At 39.0% G+C, this 23908-nt stretch overlaps 1 protein-coding gene across 2 annotated transcripts in view; it reads left to right on the top strand.

The window, feature by feature from the left end:
- Nucleotides 1–19648: 19648 nt before the first annotated feature.
- The window catches only part of hs3st1l1 (heparan sulfate (glucosamine) 3-O-sulfotransferase 1-like1), a 34203-nt gene continuing 29943 nt past the window's right edge, over nt 19649–23908 (top strand). Inside the window, exon 1 of one of the 2 annotated variants that reach the window (XM_077495391.1) lies at nt 19649–19937. The gene's annotated coding sequence lies outside the window, so the exon portion shown is untranslated. The remainder of the gene's footprint in view (nt 19938–23908) is intronic. The other variant, XM_077495392.1, reaches the window with a different exon arrangement.

The raw sequence follows: 23908 nt of genomic DNA, 5'->3' as shown, positions 1-23908 counted from the left end.
CTGTGACAAGTCGTGGTCTTGGCTTGAATTGGGCCCTGTGTTTGATGACCTCCTTTTGAAGCTTCATGCCTAGCAGCATTTTATACAATAGTGTAAGGAATTATGTGTTTATTGTTAACATAGGTCTTCCCTGTAGTATGGCATTAGTTTTTGTTGTTCTCAGTAGCAATAGTATTAGTTGTGGCTGTTTTGCATACAGTAATGTGTTATGGTTCAGAGTTTGCGTGGACGAGAAGTGTGCTATCATAATTAACTCATTCACTCCCAGCTATTTTCACTGAAGCGCGATTTCGACTGATTGTGTTTTGATTCATCGGGGGGGGGGGATTATATTTCTATCTATCTGTTTCCGTTTTGCAGCAATTAGCATTAGAATATAGCTCAATGTCATCATTATTCACAAATCTGTTTAAAACTGTGGGGAAAAGAGCTTGTTGCAACATGGCCCTGGTCGATCTCGTATATTCTGCTGCCACTTGCTGGCCATTTGTGTAATAACTACCATTTCTTAAACCGTTCTTTGCAGTTGAGAGGCTGCATCAAAGCCTTTGTATGTGCTAGCATAAAAAAACAAACAAACGCATAAATACGTCTTTGGGACACTTAAAACATTTAAAATAGGACGTATTGATACGTTTTTGGGAGCAAATGAATTAACAGACAACACAGACTATACAACATGGCAAAAACACTGAATATTGTTCATCAATGTTTACTTTAGATTTTATAATGAATATAATGTATTTTCACGCTAATACTCCATTTTATTATTGAAGTATGCCATGCAATTCAGTTAGAACTGAAATAGGAAATCCTGCTTGTCATTGTGTCAATGTGTACTGTACATATTTGCATAGCAAATATTGTCCTACAAGTAAACCACAACAACTTGAACAAATGAAAAACACATGAATGTTATTGTACTTTCTGTGTATTCTCTGCTGGTTATTTTAGTTAACCCGCATACATATATGCTGGCAAATAGTGGAATTGGGCCAACAAACTGTGCTGCATACATGAAAACAAGCTAATATCTAAAAATTGTCCAGAGAATTTCTTAAAAAGATGACGAGTGAGGGGAAATGGAACATGAAAATACAATTTTCACATATTTCATTCGTCTAATTATGTCTGAAATATGTGGTCAGCTGAACTCTCATACTTATATTAACAAAACAAAACAGTAGGAGTCGAGATGCCCACCAAATGGTTCAGGTACAGATGACGCAGAGACCACCACAGCCACATTTTCTGCTCATCCAAGACGCTATTAGCGGGTCATTAGTTGCCCCTCAGGTGTGTGCTGGACTGGTGCCGATGTGGTCTCTGGCAGTGGTTTAGCATCCTCAAGCAAAAAGGAAGAGGAGTGATTTGATGGTACAAATGCTTCGTTGCAAACAACAACATAAAAGAAGTTTGCCAGCTATCACGTAACACTGCCGTTATTAAATACTACTCACTTTGTAGATAAGTGGCGTCACTACATTTCTGGATCTCATCAGTTATCGCCACATTCATTTAATCAAGCTTAATTCATCCATTTCATGGTGAACTAAGAAGTCAAGATTTGATTTCAGATTGATTTAATTAAGTGAAATTCAGGGGTTCAATCTCATCATCTCCCATTGTCATGTTGAGAATGGCTGAAAAGTAGAAGATTGTTAAAATGATGTGCTTAAACTCATTCACTCCCAGCCATTTTCACAGAAGCAATCCCGTTCCCGGCTGTTTTACTGCATTTTGACTGATTTTGCAAGGCCCACAGAATATTGCGTTCAATTGCTATAAAAATGCATGGAACCTACCAAAAGAAAGATTAAAGTCTCTTCTTTCATCAGGAAAAAAATGTATGTTTCTATCTGTTTCTGTTTTGCAGCAATTAGCATTAGAAGAGAGCTAAGTTTCATCAGTTTTCACAAATCTATTTTTAATTTGCAAGTAATTTAGCTTTTTTTCGAGATGGCCCTGGTTGATCTCCTTTGCTCTGCTGCCACCTGCTGGCCGTTTGTGTAATAACTACCATTTCTACAACCGTTCTTTGCAGTTGAGAGGCTGCATCAAAGCCTTCTAGAGAAACAAAAAACAAAAACAAAAAACGTATAAATACGTCTTTGGGACACTTAAAACATAAAAAAAAATCTTATTTACACGTTATGGGGAGCAAATGAGTTAAAGTCAGAAACAGGGATCCCGTTGAGTGGTTGTGAATGAAATACTTTAATGCATATTATTGCTCGGACTGGTTACTGTCCAAATGCTATTTCTTTCGGAATTCTCATTGCCAACCTTATTAGAAAACTGTCAAACAGTAACTAATCTTAAAACTCAAATGGACACATTGGATGACAATATTATAAACTTTAAACATACGCTATAATTGCCATTCAATAGTGGGCAATTCTTCCTGTAAGTGGATGGACAATTTCTCGAGGCCAATTGCGTAAATTAGCTCATCACTGCACCACTAGATGGGTTTAATATCATTTACTTAATTTCCACATTCGACCTAATGTAGTGTGCAAAATGCTCATCCAAAAACTGCATAGCTCCAATTATGGACACTGGAGTTTCATCATTTACAATCCTACCTTCTGTCTACCTGAACACTTAACAAGTTAACAAGCATTTCAAGCATTTTCTGCTTACTTACCCTGATTGAGACTTTTAAATACAGTAAGTGGAGGGCAGAATGAACAGATCTGTACACTTTGAAGTTAGTTATTTACTCTGTGTGTGTATATTGGTGCACTGCACTGATTAATTTCTGTTTAGTAGTGACTTCATTGGTTATAATCTTTTAAAGACCTTGCTGTGCATTCATTATATATTTTCTCTCATTTTATGTTCCACCAAAGCCTCTGAGCTTCTCAAATCTTTTGAATGTGTCTCATGTGTCATATAACACGAGTGAAACTTGCTTCGGTCTTTTTTGAGGGTGCGCTCAAAATCTGCTTTGTTGTACGTTTGTTTCAGGAGCATTTAGCACATATATATTATCAAACATTGATCCAAAACTCCAATTTCACAACCATAAAGTGCGTTAACCCTTGCAAGGCAGCGATATTATTGCAAGACTCATAAGCCTGAATTTTAAAGTCATAAACCTTTATCTTCTCCTCCAAAGCTTGCTTTGCTGAATTAAACATGAAATGCCAATGATATTTCTTCTTACTTTTGCCGAATAATTCTGAATGTATGCATTGTTTTTCTCTTCTTTTCTTTTTTTTGCAATTAAAGCTGCCTTATTTCAAATTTCAAGGACAAGTGGATTACATACGCCATGGTGCAAATTAATGAAGCATTTCACCCTTGGCAGGGTGAAAGAAAAATGGAGTCTAGATAAAACAAACCTTTCAGGGCAGAATTCCAAGGTTCCTCCTCAGAAAGTGAAAATCATTAATAAATTGAAGCCATTGATCGTCGAGTTTCTCAATTATAGCATTGTAGATCCATGATGTTCTTTTTTTTTTTGTTAATGTTTAGCTAAATGGGGCGTGACACCAACATTTTCCCATTTGAGATTTGGCATACTCAAATATCTATTTGTGAGATTGCTTTAGCCTGCAGATGGTTCAGGCAGATAAAACTTCCAAACAGGTGGGTGAGCGTGTCTCCTAATTAATATCCTCATTGTTCCTACTTGGTCAAGCATGCATCAGTAATCTGAGCAGAGAAAATCACCCTCACTCTGATTGTATTCCAATTCGCTAAAGCACCACTCGCATTTTGAATGACTGTGATGTTCTCTGTGCTCCATGGAGATGAAATTGCCTGTGGTTATGGTCTATTGTGGAGTTACAGCTAATTGGGTATCTTTTGAAAACTGTTTATTTAATGTGTCAATAATACCCTCCCTACCCCTCTTTGATTTTATCCGGATGCACTTCAGTCTGATTATTCCCATGCACAGGGAATATAAATGATAATCCAAAGTCACTACACCGACCAAGAACATTGACAGAATTTGAATTTTTGTAGCAGAGGTCAAAAGAAAAACTCTTTGATTATCTTTTGCACAAGTTAATGAGCTTGAAAAGGAGTGACGAGTGATGTACGGTGACCACTTTTATTCCGGAACTCAACCCCAAGTATGCGCTTTGAAGGAAACAAGTAATGTTTTTGTTTTGGAATCAGACCACAAGGAGAATCACGCAACATGCAAATGATAAGTGTCCCAGGTGTTTTTACTACCTCATGTAAGTACTCTCTAAAAAGCGGATTGAGTAATTGAGTAAGTAATTGAGAAGTGAGGGCGGCACGGTAGTCGAGTGGTTAGCACGTCCGCTTCCCAGTTCTGAGGTCTCCGGTTCGAGTCCAGGCTCGGACCTTCCTGGGTGGAGTTTGCATGTTCTCCCCGTGCCCGCGTGGGTCTTCTCCGGGTACTCCGGTCTCCTCCCACATTCCAAAGACATGCATGGCAGGTTAATTGGGCGCTCCGAATTGTCCCTAGGTGTGCGTGTGAGTGTGGATGGGTGTTCGTCTCTGTGTGCCCTGCGATTGGCTGGCAACCAGTCCAGGGTGTACCCCGCCTGCTGCCCAAAGCCAGCTGAGATGGGCTCCAGCACACCCCGCGACCCTTGTGAGGAATAAGCGGTCAAGAAAATGGATGGATGGATGGATTGAGAAGTGAACCCCATTTTTTTTTTTCTTAACAATAATACGTTCTATGCAGCCACAATAGTCTAAATATGGCATTCTGTTTAATATTACACGAATATGAGTTAAGCAGCAAAATCCAGTTGTTTTTATCCATCTCAGGGGCGGCCATTTTGCCACTTGCTGTCAAGTGAAAATGGCATCACAGTTGCTCAGGTCTCAGGTAACAACAAATCACAGTACAACTTCGGAAAATAGGTGAGCTGTGATTGGCTGTTGCCTGAGCCCTGAGCAACTGTGATGTCATCTTCAGTTGACAACACGTGACAAAATGGCCGCCCCTTGAGATGAATAAAAACGGTTGGATTTTGCTTCATAACTCATTCCACAAATGTAATATTAATCCGAATGTCATGTTTAGACTAGTGAGGTCACATTTACCATATTGTCAAAAATGTTTAAGGTTGACTTCCACTTTAAGTTCAAATAATTAAAACAGCGAAGTCAGATCTTTCAATACACTGACTATAAAAAGTGCAATATAATGTCATTCCATTAAGATGAATGATACATTTCACAGTAGAAAAATGCACTGTTTTCAAGCATATGATTTGGTGATGAAGAAAAGAACCCCACTTAATCATGCATTCACCACAAGTCAATGAACAAGTCTATTTTGACAATTTCATAAATAAGTTATAAGGTGCATTATCTTGCGAAGCATTATACGTTAGTTTATTCTAATTGCACCATATGTTTATTTGATAGATTTAGCACTATTACGCTAGATTCAGACCGGACATGAAATACCGAGTAGCGTCACGTGTCTTGCTTGCATCTACATGATTGTTTCTTGTGGAGGAAGAGATCCTCTGACAGATGAGAATTTAAACATTGCCAGTCAATCTGGTGACTTTTGCTTTTGTTATTACTTTGACTAATGCTAAATGCAATCTCGGTTGACAGTTCTACGGCTGTAAACAAAAAACGCACTCAACATTAAGCAACCTTTTTTTTTTTTTTTTTTTGCTTGGTCCCGGCATTTGAATGTGATCGCCTATTGACAATTGATTGTCTGCCTTCTGGTTTAATTTGGTGGGTGGTGTGGACAAATGTCTTTGTACAATAATTTATTTCAGACAAAGCTGGCTAAATAGGATTCCCATCTGCTTACAACACCTGGAGCCTTTATCCATGTGATAATTAAATGCCTTGCAATGTGGTGTGAGTTGACCAGTTTCTTATTAACTAAAATGATTGAATTTGGTTAAACCATAACATAGCAGTAATAGCGGGACATTCAATTGGCTTCATACTGTAACTGTTTGTGAAATTACAACACATATTTTCTGTGAGAGGGTCTGTGGGGGCCAAGTTCCATTTACAAAGTACCGCAATGTTGCTATAATGCTAATGCATGATATGAATGAAAGTTAAGGCCACCCAGACTTTGGTGAAAATGAACTGGTTAAAAATGTACATTTAGCTCTGAAGAAGCACGTTCATGTGTTAATCGACTGTCTTTGCTCTTCTTTTTTTGTGTGGTGGCAAAGTATCATGAGGAATATCTAAAGATTACAAACCTCTGAAGAACAGACCATTCAATGAAAAAGCGGCAACAATTTTAACTGTTGCCAAATCAGGCTTGAGTGCAATTTTGGCAGAAATTATTCAGTTATAGAGGCCATGATGCATACACGTGTTCAGATTCTCCACACAGGTGCACTTCCAAACATTACGAGGCAGCCACCTGTTCATTTGAATGTGACTGCGTCAGTGTTTTGCATGTATGGCTTAGTGTGTTGCTTTTCGGAAGTCATGTTAGATATTTCCATAAACACTATTCAATACACATTTTTCATTTCACATTCCCAAGGTAAAAAAGGAAAGTTTTGCATAAACTTTCATCTTGAGCATAAGACACTATATTGCAGGTGTGCTTTTTTGTTGTTGATCTTTTGATGTCCTCATGTTGTATGCATGAAAGTTCACATTTAAAAATGTTTTGCCTACTGAGAATATATGGTAACTATTTTTAGTCCTGCCTGACAGGCAAGTACATTGATGTGGAATAAGTATAACTTTATAAACTCGGTAAGCACAGGAAACAGTGAATCATACAGCTGCAAATGCGATCTTTACATTTGACAAAAGAAGACCTTGCATTAAGTAATTATATAATTGCAAAACTACAAAAGCTACATTGATCAAGAGCATGCAGAGGTGGTGTGAAAATTTAATCACTTGATTGAAAAAGTATAGAAATGTTTTTAGATTATTTATCCATAGCACCAGTGCTTCTCATCAATGCTGTCGGAAAACCTTCGTATTTCCACTTTAAATTATGCCATTATTAAAGAACGAACAATTCTAGAATTGTCAGCACAACTGTGTCTGTGCTTTAGTGCTAATATAAAAAGTGCCAATCATTATTGCCGATTGACTCTTGTATGGTGATTTTTGGTGGTTTGGATGTCTGACGTCATGGTATGTGCAGGGTTCACACCAACATGATGTCCTGTCATAACTTTGACTGGGTGAGATCTTTAGCAATGGTGTTCTGGATATTATGGAGCCTGTCCAGGACATCACAGAGATTTTTATGCATTTTTTTTTTTTTAATTAATTCAGTTTTTGACTTAAATGCCTTTTTCAAGATAAAGACGGATGGCTGATTTGACATAATTTCCTCTTTGCTCAACGTCCGTCTTTTCATCCTCAGCTCACAGGATAGTGTAAAATTTGCTGAACATGGATTGATCCAAATGACTTTGATCATTGTGACATTTCTTCTGATTGTTATTATGATTAATGCTGAGAAAAAGACAACGCCCACATCTATAATTAAACATGAATCTCTAAATTGGAATGTGGTCAGTAATATTCAATGTACAGTATTTATTCAACATTGTCAGAGCTCAAAACATGTCCATGGGAATCTTCTCATCTCATCACTGAGGTCGGCACCATCATATCTGTACAACTATGTTCAAAACTTGATGAAACCTGCTGAAAAACTTGTGTCAATTAAATATTTATACTTGAACTCCTATGGAGCCATTTAGCTTCTCATGTGTTATTCATTCACAGTAATATGACATCAGTAATGGACCTGTCAGGGTCATTGGGCTGTCACTGCTGCCATACAGAATGCACTGATTCAGGGCGGATGGTTACTGAAAAATGCACATAGAAAAAGGTAAAAGTATCATTTTATTTAATGTAATTTGAGCTGCAGTCTTTTTGTAGCTGATGCTGAAGTTAATGATCAACTATTAAAATCTACTTCACTATATAGTCTACGTGACAGGTTTGTGGTGATTGTGCAGGGAAGCACAGTGAGGCGAGGCAGGTGTGCTCTTTAACATAATTTAATTCAAAGAAAAACAAAAAGCAGAACAAAGTATAAAACAAGATACATAGTACAACCCAAAAACTGGGAATAAACTTGCTTGTACCAAACTAAAACAGGCAGGACAGGATTGTGACAAGACAATGAACCGACAAGGACTGAAAGAAAGCAGGAAACTAAATACACACACTAACGAGACAAGGAAAGACACTTGGATAAGACACACGTGGCTAGTTGGGTGACACGAGGGCCCAGGATGACAAACCCAGGGGACCACATTAACCTGATGAGAAACAGGACACAAGTAAAGCATGACAAAACCCAAATCAAAACTCCAGAACATGTCAGCACATAGTTTCTAACCAACTTTACTGTTCAGGGTCATATACTGTACAAACTTTTTTGTTTTGTGACCGGACTTGTCCAGAATCTAAAAATGAAATGTCGTGGCATGACCTAAAAAAGGCTGTTCATGCTTGAAAACCCTCCGGTGTTGCTGAATTAAAGCGATTCTGCAAGGAAGAATGGGCCAAAACATCACTGTGGAAATGTGAAAGACTCATTTGATAAAAACTGTATTTTAAGTTTTCTTGGGTTGTCTTTGTCTGATATTTACATTTGTTTGATGATCTGTGAAGCGGGGAAACTATGCAAAAAAAAAAAAGAAGAAGAATTTGAGAAGAGTCGTTCCCTGACAACTGCCATTTCTGATTCCATTTTGCCACGATAGTGACCAAGCTATTGTCTGACAACCAGAAGGAGGACAAATCCAATGTTTGTCAAGGCTAGCTTACAACGTCAGGGAAGTGCGAGAGTCTGTGGCATTGGGTTGGGGCCTCTCCCAGGAATTTCAAATTGATTTCTTTGTTCGATGTTTGTGCAACAAAGTGTGACAGAATTGTACTAAAAAAAAAAGTGCCTGAAAAAGGACGAAGAGAATGACAAAGCATTACAGCCGAGACCAATATTACAACACAATAGTATTGAGATGCTGCATGAAGTAAGCAATTAGCCATTTGGTACCAGAAAATCGTGACTATGGCTCATATTGTTTCTTTATTGACACATTGTATGAGGATTAACTCGAAAAACTGAAAAAGCCTTACAATCAAATAAACTTGTTTTACATTCATTCTTCCAATTTCTATAGTGGTTGTCCTCATTGAGGACCCGGAGCCCTTTGCAGCTGATTGCCATTAGAAAAGAGTACAATTCTTGCTTTAACGAACAGAGATAATTACTGAAGTGTGGAAGAACACACAAATATGGCCGTTGATTTCAGCTGTTAAAAAAAAAAAGTGTGATTCTTACTCTTACTATTCTTCTTAATTACAAATGTATTTTTGTTTATCTATGCCAGCAACATATAGTGAAAGCCAGAACAATGAAATACTCTTCCATTAGAATGCACAATAAGCCTGTATATAGCCGCCTTTTTCCAGTCATACAACAGAATAAGTCATTGCTTATTTTCACACTCACACCTGTGGACAATTTAGAGTCTTCACTTAGCCCAGTGCTTCTCAACTATTTTCTGTCATGCCCCCCTTAGGAAGAAGAAAACATCTCGCGCCCCCACACCCCCATACGCTTCGTCATATTCCCTCGTCTTAGCTTTCGGGCGACTTTCATTTGTCTCTTTATCTCCGTCTCTCTCCGCCTGTCTTCTCATCTCTGTTAAATATTTTTTCATGGTGTCACTTGAGGGTCTGCTACACTTCATACTCATACTCTGTGTTGTGTGCAAAGCGCGCATGCTCAGTACAAACAAAACCCCTAAACCACCGAGCGAATGCTCCCTGCGCACACTCTGCCAATGAGAGCGCCACTGCCCCCTAATGTAGTGGAGGTGCAATTGCACTTTATTCTAAGACAGTTAAAAAAGTCAAACGCGCGCCCCCCTTGACGAAGCCTCGCGCCCCCCTGGGGGGGCCCGCCCCACTATCTGAGAAGCACTGAGTCTTAGCCTAACATACATATTTTTTTGGGAATGTGGCCAGAACCTGGAATATGCAGAGAAAAAAAAACAAATTACAGGGAGAGCACGTAGCCTAACCTAAAATGAGGAGCTCAATCAATCAATCAATCAATCAATCAATCCTTTGTATAGCGCTTTTCATTCAAAAATACAACTCAAAGTGCTTTACATAGTTTATAAATAGGTCCCCAGATGCGCTACACACAAGGCACATGTATAGAAAAAAAAACAAAACCCTTTAATATTTAAGCAGTGAAAACATTATGTTCACGCCAACATCCCACAGCTCTATCAAGTCATTAATTGATACCACATTTAACCAAGCTCAGCAGTAATAAAGGGTACAATAATTAGCCCCAGCATTAATCGATGGCTCACAAGAGTGGTTGATTACATGTGTATGTAATTCTCTGAGGAAATTATAAAATGCTCATGCTAGTTAAACAAGAATACAAAGTGTGTCAGTACAATTCCAGGTATGGTATTACAAAATAAAATACAAACTGCAAGTTTCTCCATTCAATGTGGGCCGGATGATCAACCAGCACATCTGCAAAGAGATCATGTGGTGTTGGCTCCGGTCAGTGTGAGAGTTGAGGCTTTACTCTTCCTTAGCCAGCTGCCTAAAATGAAAAAAAGCTGGATTTTCTGTAACAACTGCACAACTTTGCCGGTCCAATTTAAAAATCACTGTCCAATTTAAAATCCAAGTTGGCTTTAACAAAGCACCAGGTGAGCCAAGTCACCAGGATGGGATGTACAATGACCACTGGGACCAAATGCCGTCTTCTGTTTCGTGCCGTTAAATTAATGTACAAGTCAGCCTTCTTTTTACCTTCACAATATTTCCATCACTCTCTGACTCGATTGCAAAGAACCTAATTTATTCCCCAATCACATCTCGCCTGAGCTATTGAGGTGAAGTCCTGTAAAGGCCACTTTCTATACACCAGTCCGACGCCGGCTAATGTCACTGACACCCAGCCGAAAAATGACAGAAATACACACCACAACAAACAGACACCAACACAGACTATTGAGTACCTTCTGTGCATGCTTGAGAATAGCCCTCCATACCATCGGCGCCAGTAGCCACTATTCCCCATTGTTAGGAAAGTACTAACCATGAAGCTCTTTACGGGGGAGCGATATAAAAATGTAAACAAAGCATACCACTATCTTTTTTCCAGTGGATCCCAAAACACAGACAAATAAGTGAATTTACAAACAAATTTATTTACAACAAACACTAGGCACACAGGCAAAAGCACAACAAAAATCTTCAAGAATATCAAGGAACAAGATGGAAAGGCAAGATCAAAGTCGAGATTGCAAACGAGGTCTATGAGGCCCTGTTTACACGGAAGCAAAGCCAGCTTTGTTCCTCAAATAAATCTTGTACAGACAAAACAGTCTCAAGACATGCGAGTGTCCAAAAGAAGACGCCTAGGACTTTTAACGGCTGTAATGTATATGCCAAGTCTGGAGTGGCGCTGTTGCGCTGCCACAGCGAGTTAACAGAAAGCGTAGAAGAAGAATCAGTGAAGAAGACAACCACTGATCTGAATAGTCGGTTTTGAAGCCGCAAGGCCGCCATATAACTCCTCCCAAGAAACATTTCTCGGCATACGATCCGATATGTTTACAGTATCGAAATTAAAGCACATTTGAGACAGTACTTAGTAGAAACAACAGGGGTCTAGCAACTGAGCGATAAAAGAAAAGGGGTCTTCAAAGTAGTTTGAACAGTAGTCTGCTTGATTGATGGGAGAAGGATGGCTGCCCTGTCGCTTCAACGGCTTGCATGGCCGTGTATTGGCTAGTTGCTATCCCGTAATATATACAGATCAGTGAGACAAACACAACACAGAAGTGACTATGGCCGATGATCCAACTACAACATCATGCAAAACATTTTGCTGTAAAAGCATAAACAAGCTAAGGAGGTTGGGCCGTGTTTCTAAATCTTTACACTCTGGAGCCCTGTTCCAAAAGTGATCAGTTTCAAGCTCCGAAACCGCATCGCCGTGTGGACGAACTGCCCAAACAGTAAGAAACTTGTACGGATACATTGAAACATGCTTTCGTGTGACCGGCGCCTGAGTCGAAGCGATCTTGGATTGAGGCATGAGCAAGCAAATAGTCCGACAAAAGACAGCAGCAGAAGCTGCCTCTTAAATACACAAGACATAATTGCTGATGAGCAGCAGCTGTGCAGAGTCTCATGGGCGCCACCGCAGGTCAGGCTTAAACTGGAATTACAACAACAAAACAACAGAGCACAGCCTGCAGGCATGGAACATGACAACTGCCAGTACCAAAATCAGCTTTCTCTGGCAATCCTGGCCATCCAGCAGCCAGAATAATTAGGACTTTGCAGGCATGTGATAGCATAAGTCTGTCAAAGACCTCTGCTCTGTATATGTGCTTTTGCATTATGAGATTTGCGCAGCTGTGCTAAATTACAGGCTCTCGGGTGCATAAATGGGTGATGAATGTCCGAATCCATTTGCAGAAGTCTGTGCTTTCCCATAATCACAGCTTGAATTGAATCCACTGTTCAGCCATTAACGCAGTTATTTGTCAAGCCTTAAAAGCTAATAAATATGCAAACACATGCATGTGTTCACAGCATATCCCGAAAAAATGCCTTTACAAGTCATCAAATATTTGGGATGCACGATCGTGGATTATTTAAACACACAGGTACGTGAATCATTGGCAGTCCATATTTATTTATTAGATTTACTTCGATTTGGAATTAGGGCTGGTGATGGATGGATGGATGGATGGATGGATGGATGGATGGATGGATGGATGGATGGATGGACGAATGAAAGAATGGGCAGACACATCCTTTGCCAGAAATAGTTTTATAAGGTACACCTCTACAACAGGGAAAGTGTTATGTTATTAGAAAAGAATATGTTCCCTGCCTCTCACAGTGTGCCTTGTGTGAATAACTTTCATTGACGGCTGAGTAATAGCTGGTTGAACTGAGGTCATCTGATAACAGCTATCTATCCATGGTTTACACTTCTGAATAGGGTTTGAAACCTGCCTGGTCATTTGCGCTCTCTGCCAGCAGCAGGAAAAGAGCTGGATAATGAACTCCTGCATCCAGGGCACATTTCACATCGCAATAAGGTGAGATACTCCTACACAGAAAAAAAAACCCTCAATTTTCACATGCCAGACTTATACCAGGTAAGGACAGGCTGCATATTATCTGCACATTTCACACAGCAATAGGTGCTACATTGTCACCTGTGAACGTGTGAACAAAAGCGAAATTAAAAGTTTACCACTTTACCTGCACCAAATTAGCTAGCCGCAAACTTGCAAATAGAAAGCTGTTTGGATAAAGCACAAAACAGTCAGGTATAGAAAATAAATTGGCAATAATAAGAACAAATTGTTATAAAAAGTCATTTAAAATGACTGCTGTCAGCATTCACCAGCCTGATAGCAGAGGGAATAAAAGATTTGGAGGAGTAGTAGTTAGTTCATATCAAAGGTGCATGATAGTGGCAGCCTGAAGGCATCACCGTGAACTGAGCGCAGAGCATGTGGTCAGATTGGCTGAGAATGCTCTTTGCCCTCTTTTTCACCTGGTTTGTCCAGAGGAATCACAATTCTCTGCTTGACCCCAATGGTTTTAAACAATCTTTGACAATGCTGTTCAGGCTGTTGTTGTCCTTGACAGCAGACAAAAGAAAAATCTCAAAGGACTTTCAATAAATGAGCAATAAAAAAAAAAAACACACACATCTAAAATCATCACACTAACATTGAAAGAGCTCACCTTCCTCATGAGATGATTTTTTTTTGTCCACGTTTTAGAATAGATCACATCGACCAAAATCATGTTGCACCACCTGTGCCACAACTTAGACCTGGTCTAACCTGGTCTAAAGTGTAGTCTACTTTCAGTCATCAAATTGTCATTTGTGTCGAGGATGTTTTATAGAAAACACCCTTGATCTTCAGGGGAACTGGAGCTTGTCCCAGCCAACTGAGTGCTAGGCAGACCACAACCTGAACCAGTCTGTAGCCAATCACAGGGCACACGCTCCAATTCCCATTTATGTATATGCTAGAGGTCGCCAACAGAGGGCACCAGGACCACATGAGTAGCCGGTGGGTCGGATTATTATTATTATTATTTTTTGTATTTATTTATTTTTTTTAAAGCCACCGGGCCTGTTCTAAAAATAGCTCATCAGCTTTAGAACGTTAATTTTCTAGGAACATTACAAAAGTGATCATTGTAGTTACATGGTCATGCATCGTCTCTCATCAAGATTGGGTATATTGTTCAACATCTCATTGAGAAGACCCACATTACATAAGTTGCTGACTTTTATGTGTAGTATTCGCGTGTTATTAGATTGCAAAAAAAAAAAAAAAAACACCCTCGCAGTTGGTCTAATGATGTAATTTGATACTACAATACTCCCATGTGACAACATCCAGCAGGCCTCATGTGTCAAAGGTTAAACGTAGACTCCATGATTGGGCTTTGTTCATCAGATAATCAGAGCGATCTGCAATTCAAGTCATTTGTTGAGGGTCAATGAGCAGTAGATGGGAGGTCAGGAGGAAGTGATCAGATGCCTCGTCAGCAAAAGCCCTGCTTGCATTGCTGCTCACACATTTCGCCATGCAGAGAAAATAGCAGCGGACAATCACAATTCGTGCTTTCGTTGTTTTATTGACCTCCTCTCAACCTTAGAAAAGTTGTTGAAAAGATTTAGAGGTGTTAGTTCATGAATTTTGATTAAAGTGTAAAGGGCATGACACAATTGAATGATACAGTCTACTGAGTCTATCATATCATGCACTAAATATTACCGTTAATATTAGCGATTCGCTTACACAACAATTGTCAAAAACACATTTTAAAAATGGTCTCAAAGTGATAACACAGTTAAAATATTACATTTTGAAAAGACAGACATACATAAAAGCACCGCATACTGGCATATTTTAGTTTTTTTGTGAACCGATTTAAGATGGTGTAGACTACATTATTGTAACGTCAACATGTTTTGTTTAATTCTTATGTTAGTAAGAACAACTAATTAGTATATTATTATGATAGAAGTATTAGGGAGTAGGACTAGATAAGTTTTTGTACTTCTTTCTATGCCTTTTGAACATGTAAATTGTGATACTTTTGAGATTTTTTTTTCTTTTACCCTCTTTTTTAAACTTCAACTTGTATTTTATACTTGTGATGTGTTTATTTTTATATGTTCAATAAATCTAACCAACCAACCTTTCGTCACATTCACGTATCCTGTTCACAGAAAGCTGCCCTACCTGAATTTTGGGTGGAACTTGGGGTACATCTTTGATGGTAGAACTCTAAAAGAGAAGAGATACATATTTTAACTTATTCTAACTTTAACAACTATAATGTGATAGTCAGTAATAAAGATGAGACAAAAATAGTGGGTGGTAGTGTGCTAATTTGGACATTTATACTGAATTTACTGAGAAACAAACACAATCCCATTTCAGACATTAATTCAATGTTTTTCGTTGAATAGAAAACAGATTTTTATTTGGGTCCGTTTCTGCTGCTATTTTTGTCTTTTTTGTAATATTTGAGTAAATAAAAACAGCCCTTTCTTTCAGTCCACACAATCTATTACATTTTTAAACAAAATTATAGAATATTTGGTAAATTAAGAAACATGTACAATGATAAGTTTAAAAATATATATATATATATATTTTTCTTCTTTTTTTTTTTAAATTATACTTAGCAAGTCAGTGTCACTGTTGAGTTATTTTTAGAACAGACCACAGTTAGTAAGGCCAGTAAGTGTTTCTCAACCTCTCCCCTCCGTGCACTGCAGGAGAAGTAAACAAACAAGTTAATGGAAGGCAATTAACTTCAACAAGGCCACTTGTTTACACAACTCACAAAAATAGCTCATTAAGGTAACAGACAGTATTAGTGGTTATTTAAAGTGGAAAGACAACTTTTTAAAATGACACCCACTTCGCGGAAATTCACTTATCATAGGTGGGCACGGAATCTATCACCTCTGTAGTGAGGGAACACAGCTGAAAGTTTCAATAAAGTAAAGTCGTAAAGTAAAGTATTGCATAAATCAAACTGGTTAGAGTATTGAGAAAAATAACTCATTCAGCCAGAGAGGGCAAAGGCCAAGTATCAAAATCCCATGGGAACCACCAAATTCATGAGCTCTACTTACTGTATCTCAGCACCAATTTGTTCCATTCAAAATATTAATGAAACTCCAAACCTCATCTATTTCATATTACTAGGCTCGTGGCTCTTTATTTTTTTGAAATGTTATAGTTAGGATGACCAACTATGAGGCATCCATGTGACTGAAAGGACCCTTGGGAGAGACGTGTCTTGTTAAAACACTATGTAGATCGAGAAAGAACTTGGATGATTAAAATGAGTCACTTGTGTTAGGAATTATGTCATTGTGAGTGTGATCTGGCCAGTGTGCCAAAGAACTGGTTCTAGGCCTTAGGTTAAAATCCAAATGGAGGTTACTACTACTCATTATTTTATGGTTCTGTGGAGGTTGGCCGTCATTCCTCTCAGTGGGGATGAGCTCCTCCTGGGTACCTTTCCTCACAGGGTTCTTCTGTGCCCCGCCATGTTGTGGTTTGTGTGTGTGTCTGTGGGTAGGATCATGGGGATATATTTTTTTATTTTTATTCTATTATGAATGCTTTAATTGTTCAGCACCTTGAGTTGCATTTGAATGTATGAAAGGTGCTATATAAATAAAGTTTGATTTGATTTGATAACAATATCAGTGAGTTGGTGAAAAAAACCCTGGGACAGGTGATGGGTGAAGCCATTGCGTAACTGCAAGGGGACGTTCGTGAATGTGATCAGCCTACCGTATGATAGCCCGTGTAGAAGTATTTTATCCCAAAAGACGTGGTTCAAGTTTGGGTTGCGGATAATACAGTTGAGACTTGACAAGCAGGACTTTCAATTTCTGCGGCGTCTTCGAACAAATCTCCCCGCTGCAGTTAACACAAGACGAAGCTTCTGAATTCCCATGTGGTGTCTCGTGTCTCCCAGCCTTTTGTAGCACTCACAGAGCGGCATCATTGTATTGACAGATAAAGGACGATGACATGCTGTGATGAAGAAGAGTCACTGATTCTTGAAGCGGCGTGTGACGTATGGCGCATGCATACCTTAGGGAGGATCCACTACAAACATGAGGTTCCCTCAGCTAACAAGACATCAGTCCTCTTGTGTGCTTTTGCATTGAACTATCTGTACAAGCTGATGCAAGTTGCCCCGGGATTCGGAAACTACGCTCAGCTTTATCTGCTTAATGAAAATTTCATCATCAGGAGTTTTTTTTTCTTTTAATTTTCAGGCTGAGATGGGACGAGGTTGAATAGTGACTATGATGTCAACTAGATTTCACTCTGTAGATTAGTGGTATCCAAACTTTTTTGTTTGAGGGCCTCATGCAGAGAAATGAAAGGATGCAAGGGGCCACTTAAAAAAAAAAATCAACTTTAATTTATTAAGCACACTAAAATTAACCAAGTAAGCACTTATATATTGTGTTTTCGAGTTAACTGAATAAAGTCATAACAGGTTTATGTTAATTAAAGGTGATGAGGCAAATAGTTCAGGAATGTTTAAGATTTTGGGGTGGCAGTCAGCCCTATATCACACTAGACTAGATCCACCCCTGCACTGACCAACAGTCTAATCCAATCAGAACCAAAACAAGAGCAAACTGCAGTAAGTTGACCATTTATAAAACAGTTACTTGAATATCTTTGTAGAATGGATCTTGGCAGAGCAGAAAGTGGAAGAAACTAGTTTTCCTTCTCAAATATAATCATCTTTATTCATCAGTGATTTGAAGAGAAATGTTATTTTTGTCGTAAATTGTTTATTTGCATCTCGGATTATTTAGAAACATTAAAAAAAGCCATGTATAAACCATTTTAGTAGTAGTAGTGGTACCTTTTTTGACACTTTTTTTTTTACCTAACTTAACACTTTGGCGCCCCCACCCAACCCCCCTCCCCAATTTTAGCTTCTTCTTTTTTTTTTTTTTTTTTTTATTCATGTCTTAGGCAGCTGAAAAATGAATGTCAGGCCGCAAATAGGCCCCAAGCCATAGTTTGGACACCGTTGCCGTAGGCAATCAGTTGTGCCGACCATTGGTGTACATTTAAATTGCAGCATTAGGATGCTAACGTACATGAAAAACTAAAGGTGGTGCCGTTGCCTGTAAATATATATATATATGTTTTCCAAATATACCTAGTTGTGTTTTCAAATGTAAAAGTATGCAAGATATGCATTCCTACTATGCCACTGTTCATCAAAGACTGAGTCGGCATGAAAAGTTATTTTAAAGCACAGTACATGCAAACTTACTTTTTTAAATCACTGATTGACCCTTTCTAATCATTGCCAGATCACTGAGATATGTTTTTCCCTAGATATAATTTTGGTTGCCAACCCTACAAACGCCACACATTTGTAAGCCATCAGACATGATCCCTGACTTCCTCGCTCTGTCTGACTGGGCTGCTGAAATATGAATGCACCCTTCACTTGCCCTCTATTTGGCTTCTCTTATGTTTTTTTTAGCCATCTAGCTGCTGCCACATTTCCAGGGAGGAAGTCATCAGTGTTGTTGATAGGGTTGTTAGACATACACTGACCCTTCCTAAGATGCGCCAAGGTTCCGAACATTTCTTTTTCAGAAAGCCCTTCAGATGTTGTGCACTTTTGCCTCTTCCTAAAGTCTGTTCTCAGAGTCTGTATGAGCACTGTGCTTGCTTTATTGTTTGTCATTTTCCAATTATGTTAGAGCTTACTGTGTACTGGTCTGACTCTATTAGAAGTAGGATAGCCTTGAAATTGTTTTATATTGTTGGCAGTATGTTATGTACTGCTTTGTTACATTATATTTTTTTTCCCCTTGACCACACAATTTACTGTGAAATTCCGTTTAATGCACTGTAACTAGTTGGTGACAAATGACAGCCTTGGTGGATCACAATCCTTTTTTTTTTTCTTTCTTATCACATCATTGAACAGTGTGGAATTGACTGACACATATAAAACAAATATTCTCAAATGTGTTTTTGACAAAGAAAAAAACAAACAGTTTGAATTAAAGGGACGGTGTGTAGAATTTAGTGCCATCTAGTGGTGAGCTATTAGAATGCAACATGCTAAATCAAAGCATTACGGTGCTTCAGAGAGACCATACTTTGCCTCCCACCAATTATCATGTTCCTATAGCAGAAAGTTGGCGGTGAAACATGTCAGCCTCTTTTAAGGCGTGGCGCGACCTGTGTAATATAATTTCATTACTAGATCTATATAAAAAAAATTACATTGATGTGATCAAACTTTTTTTTTTTGCAAATTATTGAGATAGAGTGTTTTTAAAATGAATGAACATTGACAAATCAAAACATTCTGCAAACTGTCTCTTTGAAGTCGAAATTGAAATATAGGCTAATCTTGCTGTTGGCCAGTTTCAAATTTGATAATTTACCCAGGAGCCTAATGAAAACAAATAATGTCGAAAATGGATGGATAATAGATCTCTTGGACTGGTTGATAGTCGAGGCACCGCCCATAAGTGAGGAGAGCACCTTGACTTGATCACCTAAAAGTATATTCTGCTCCTCCCAGACTCACTCCAGTCTGTCAGCTCTCTCTCTCTCTCTCTCTCTCTCTCTCTCTCTCTCTCTCTCTCCTTCCACGCGTGTCTGTGTACACGCTCGTCAGCGGCAGCAGTGACAGCATTCGGCTCCTTTTCTCAACCGCATTCGTCTACCAATGAGAGAAAGGACAGGAGAAACGGACGTTTTCATTTGTTTACCGTTTACGTGGAGCGGCCGTGGGCAAAAGTGTTTCCCATGTTTTGGCATGCATGATCTTCATCACCATCATCATCATCATCATCCGTTGCTCCCGAAAGCAGGAGACACGCTGACATCCTCACCGAGGTAAGCACTTTTCCCACACCTTTCGGTCTGTCTTCGTGAAATATACACTGCGTGGAGGGGGTCTCGCAGGTGCATTACGACACGCGTGGGTTTAAATTGATGCCTAACAATACTCACAGGTGAGTGATTTCTTATCTTGGCGCAGAAAGACAATTCTGAATCGCCTTGAAACAATTAAGCCATTTCTTCAATTACAAAAACGATCCATCATTTATCATTCCTGACGCCAAAGCAATAATCTCGAGGAGATCACGTATTGATTTAAATTACTAATTAAAATGTCATAAACAATCAATTAGCTGGATGTGATTCACGGGGACAATCATGCAAGAGAAACTTAACACAAGCAGTTATCTTGAGTGACTCAAGAATGACAAATCTCATCGTAATTGCCACGAAGCTGTACAGTACTTGATGTTCTAGGTGAAGTGACCTTGATGCACTCTTAACTACTCCTTCGGCAGCATCCAGTCTCGTACTGGTGTTGGACCCAAGTTCTGAAATTGCAACAGCCACTTGTTAACGCCACGAGAGTCAAATTGCCACAGGCTGTGCAATTCACATTTGATTATAAGCATGTGGGTGTTAACTTATGGGAGCAGGTATCTCGGGAATATAAGGAACTTGTCAAAGGCGAAAAGCCATTTTCTGACTCGAGCAGATCCTCTCTGATGAAATTCTAGTGAAATACTGTGAGCTTTTTGAAAGCGCCTATATCCCATGTTAAATTTGGCATCATTTGATTGTCATTTTCATGTTTGAAATGTCGAAGGCGAATTGACTCACGTCTAAAGGCTACTGAAGGTGGGACAGATGTTATTAATTATCTGGCAGTAAGTGGGCTGCAGACGAGTTAATGTGACTTATCATTGGACACAGACTGCTTTAAATCTTAAAAAAAACAAATTAATATACCTAAAAGGAGCAGACAGTCAAACCTATGACCTCCTAACCCAGAATGACCAAGTGATTAGCTGCCTCATAAGTTCCGAGGGTCTGGATTTGAGGCTTCCTAAGTGGAGTTTGCATGTTCTCTCCATGCTTTCATCATTTTTTTTCTGAGTACTCTGGTCTAGTGATAGAGGGATATGTTCTTTTTTTTTTATTATTATAGCCGATAGGTGAAGTCAGCATTCATTTGGCGGTAAAAGTGAAAATATTGACGTCAACATTTTGATTCATTACTACAAACTCTTGACTTCCTTTAAATTCCTTCAAGGATGTGCTTATTTACCAGGTTTTCAAATTTGACACATGCTTAAGTTTTTTTTTGTTTGTTTGTTTTCAATCTTAGAAAATAGACATCTTGGTTTCAAAATTCTAACCAAAAGTGCAGGGAGCTTGCAGGATAAGCACTAATGAAAATCTTAATAAATAAATAGTGTCAGAAAGTTTTCTACAATAAATGAAGATTTACAAAATGGCAATATAATCGAAATATCAATTTTCACTTATTAATTTACAACATAAAAAAAAAAAAAAAAGTGTGTACTTCAAATACTGGCCAGGAGATGACCAGTGTGAGGTGCCTGTGCAGACAACTTAACATCACAGAATAACCAATTTTTTAATTGGTTGCTATCATATGCGGCAATATACCAAATATCGACCCGATAATCTGACTACTCTGGTTTCCTACCATGCTGGTTGTTTGTCTATATGTGCCCTGTGGTCGACTGGCAATCAGTATGGTGTGCCATGCCTTACGCCCAAATCCAGCTGGGACCTGATCCAGCTCACCTGCAACTTAATGAGGACCAGTACTTTTGAAAGTGAATAGAAATAATGACGATAGATAATAGCCATTACTCAGATACTACCCTCAAACTGTTGAAATAATTTAACCACCATTTTACTAACTGTATTTTAACATTCTTCTATTAATCTTTGACTGCCAGCCATTTTTTTCCCTTTACCTCTCTGCCCGATAAGCTGCAGTGGGACGAAGCTTGTAGCAAAATGCATGATCTGTGAATTGTACGTTCACATTAGTTAGGCAACACTTGCTATCGTGTATATCAACACATTTACACATGCTGTTTGTCAGCTCTACACAAACACTTGACGAAATAGTGAAAGCTAGTTAGCGAGCAAGCTCGTAGCATGTTAGCGCTTACCTTAGCATATTTCTGGCTGGATCGGAGGATGCTGATTTGCTGCCTAATCAGATTCTTCACGCTCGGATTGTTTCCACTCCTCCAATGATGAGTTGGGCTGAGCAGAAAATGTCTTTGACTCGCCACGTGTCGTCTGGGATCAACAGAAGCCCGTGACGCCAGCCAGATCGTCACTGCCTCAAACTAACGTCAACCTCCCGCTCTTCCCATTGGGTGTGGGTTGAGATGACTTAAAAGAAAGTTGTCACTGCCATCTAATGGCCATAGTTAGTCATTACAGTACAAGATCAGTTTAAAATTGAGACCACAGCAGGCCAAGGCTTTACTCTGTAAATTCCAATTAAAAGCGTAGTTTTCGGGAATTCCCGTCGATGGTGCTATACGGCAGGGTTGTACGGTTCGGGAATTCCCGAACTTGGCAGACAAACAGTTAAATTAAGTTATGCTCAGGTGCGAAAGTAAGTCAAGCGTATTTAAATTTGCCTTCCGAGTCAACATTTTAATCAATTTCTACTGTACTACTCAGGGGTGTTCCACTGTTCCCGTTCAGCAGCTATTTATTCAGTGTTGTAAAACTGACCAACAACTTTAAATGCAGTGTTCGTGGGAACGTCAAGTATTCAGACACGGGCTGATGAGTAAGGGCAGAAGGTCAAGATGAAAGCGGGGTCACTCTGGTTATTTTCATAGCTGAGTGATTCTCTTGAATGGAGCATCTGTTTATTGGTATCTAAAATTGGACGGATACTTTGTTTGTTTTCACTGTCCTGGAATTGAAAGTGTTTGAGAGGAAGCAGGATTTCCCTCCTCCAAAAAGTGTAATTCATTCCCCACTAGTGAAGTTTATCAAGATGAACTGTACCATCAACACCTGTCTGGGGTCTCACCTACTGTAGCACAGAACCTAAGGGTGCAACTAGACACAATGCAGTCCCAAGGGTACCTTTCCCCCCAAAAAAATGTCTTTGAAGCAGAATACCAAGAAAGAAAAACATGAAATACTAGATGTCCCCTATTGCTTTGTTTACACTGTCAAACTGGTATGATGTCACACTATTTATGTTGCTCATACAGCTAGAGCCTACAGTCGCACCTGAAGCCAGATCAAGATTTAGCATTCAATAACCTGACTTGAGTGTTAACGAGCCTGTTTGTAAAAACGGCAGCAGTCTTGATGGATGTCTGGATGAAGATGTCGGGTCAGAGGATATTAAACTCCATAATGTGACGCGAGCTTTATGTGGCAAAGATATAGAGAGCAGGCGGAGGTGAGGGCAAAATCGGCTTCCCTTGAGTTATTTCTTGTTTACTTGATGGACTTGATCCAGTTGGCTCCACTTCAGCAAAGAATGGGCTCTGCGAAGGAATAAAACAAAAACAAAATGAATCCCCGTCAATGTTTTTCTAATCAAGAGCAATTGAAAATTACAAGGGAGTGGAATTAATATTTGATGAAGCTTTGTTTGTTCAATTAAGGAATGAACACTATTAGCTGAGGCATACAGAGATATTTGTTTAAAATGCTAATTAATTTGTGAGTTTTTTTTTCTTTTTCTCTGCATGCGTGTGTCTGGGGCGTGTTGGTTTATTCATCAAGGAGAGAAAAAAAAAAAAGAATTATCATGAGAGAACAACAAAGGGCCATTTTGCTCAACAGTTTGAATGATTCAATTTCAAGGCTTTGACGTCATGTTGAGTAGAAGCAACAATGTAGAAATCAATGGGACCTGTTTGAATGGATGTCAGTTTTGAATGTGGGTTATTGATCAATACTGCATTGAGATGATAACTTTTGTATGCCTTGAGAGCAGTCTGGACCCAAGCGCCATTTGCCCCCCTCTTTTGGCTAGATCA

The sequence above is a fragment of the Festucalex cinctus genome, chromosome 14 (assembly GCF_051991245.1).
Source record: "Festucalex cinctus isolate MCC-2025b chromosome 14, RoL_Fcin_1.0, whole genome shotgun sequence".
NCBI classification, from domain to species: Eukaryota; Metazoa; Chordata; class Actinopteri; order Syngnathiformes; family Syngnathidae; genus Festucalex; species Festucalex cinctus.
Note: the sequence above shows the minus strand (reverse complement) of the source record. Positions and strands in the feature narration are given on the sequence as shown.